The following is a 1681-nucleotide window of genomic DNA, read 5'->3' as shown; positions in this document are numbered from 1 at the left end:
GGCGGGGCCGATCTGGCTGGATGACGTCAGCTGCACAGGTGAGGAGAGGGAGCTGCGGGAGTGCCCCGCCCGCACCTGGGGGAGCCACAACTGCCACCACGGCGAGGACGCGGCTGTCGTGTGCGCAGGTGAGTGACACAGGTGAGAATGGACAGGTGAGAACAGGTGTGATATTGGCAGGTGTGACAGGTGTGATGGGTGTGCTCAGGTGTGCTCAGGTGAGACAGGTGAGAATGGACAGGTGAGACAGGTGAGACAGGTGAGAATGGACAGGTGAGAATGGACAGGTGAGATAGGGACAGGTGTGCTCAGGTGAGTGTGGACAGGTGAGACAGGTGTGAACAGGTGTGACAGGTGTGACATGGACAGGTGTGCTCAGGTGTGCCCAGGTGTGCTCAGGTGAGGGTCTGGGGGAGACACAACTGCTACCACGGCGAGGACGCGGCTGTCGTGTGCGCAGGTGAGTGACACAGGTGAGACATGTGAGACATGGACAGGTGAGAATGGACAGGTGTGACAGGACAGGTGTGCGCAGGTGAGTGTGGACAGGTGTGACAGGTGAGAACAGGTGTGACATGGACAGGTGTGACAGGTGTGACAGGTGTGAACAGATGTGACAGGTGAGTGTGGACAGGTGTGTTCAGGTGTGCTGAGGTGTGCTCAGGTGTGTCCCAGGTGTGCTCAGGTGTGACATGGACAGGTGAGACAGGTGTGACAGGTGTGAACAGGTGGGACAGGTGTGCCCAGGTGAGACATGGACAGGTGTGACATGAACAGGTGTGCTCAGGTGTGACATGGACAGGTGTGAATGGACAGGTGTGTGTGAACAAGTGAGACATGGACAGGTGTGACAGGTGTGACAGGTGAGAACAGACAGGTGTGCTCAGGTGAGCTCAGGTGTGTCCCAGGTGTGCTCAGGTGTGACATGGACAGGTGAGACAGGTGTGACAGGTGTGACAGGTGTGACAGGGACAGGTGTGACAGGTGTGCCCAGGTGTGCTCAGGTGTGCCCAGGTGTGCTCAGGTGTGCTCAGGTGTGCCCAGGTGTGCTCAGGTGAAGCTCAGGTGTGTCCAGGTGCTCTCAGGTGTGCTCAGGTGTGCTCAGGTGTGCTCAGGTGAAGCTCAGGTGTGCTCAGGTGTGCCGTTCCTTGTCCTTGTCAAAATTCCCCAAAAATTGGAAGGATTTTATGCCAGAAATTTGAGGGGTTTGGGTCAAAAGTTGAGGCATTTTATCTCGAAAATTTGGGGGRTTTGGGTCMGAAATTTGGGGAATTTGGGGTTRAAATTTGAGGGATTTGGGGTCAAAATTTGGGAATTTGGGGTCAAAAATTTGRCGTTTTGGGGCTGAAATTCTGGGATTTTACCCCGAAAATTTCAGGGATTTTTGTCTCMTATTTGAGGGATTTTATCCCAAAAAATTGTGGGATTTTATTCCAAAAATTTGGGATTTTGGGACCAAAATTTGAAGGATTTTTGTCCCAAAAATTTGGGGATTTGGGGCTGAAAATTGAGAGATTTGGGTCCAAAATTATGGGATTTTATAATGTGCTCAGGTGAGCTCAGGTGCGCTCAGGTGTGCTCAGGTGTGCTCAGGTGTGCCCAGGTGCGGCCAGGTACGGCCGGGGGGCGGGGCCGATCTGGCTGGATGACGTCAGCTGCACAGGTGAGGAGAGGGAGCTGC

The 1681-nt window shown here is 54.1% G+C and overlaps 1 long non-coding RNA gene across 1 annotated transcript; it reads left to right on the top strand.

Annotated features, from left to right (window-relative positions):
- The first annotated feature begins 6 nt into the window (after positions 1-6).
- LOC130588527 (uncharacterized) lies at positions 7-684 on the top strand. The gene is made up of 3 exons (XR_008966981.1): positions 7-141; positions 251-287; positions 593-684. It is a non-coding gene; the product is annotated as an uncharacterized LOC130588527 (long non-coding RNA).
- Positions 685-1681: the final 997 nt, after the last annotated feature.

This window comes from Malurus melanocephalus, unplaced genomic scaffold (assembly GCF_030028575.1).
Source record: "Malurus melanocephalus ecotype Western Australia unplaced genomic scaffold, MMel_1.1 scaffold_5996, whole genome shotgun sequence".
NCBI classification, from domain to species: Eukaryota; Metazoa; Chordata; class Aves; order Passeriformes; family Maluridae; genus Malurus; species Malurus melanocephalus.
Note: the sequence above shows the minus strand (reverse complement) of the source record. Positions and strands in the feature narration are given on the sequence as shown.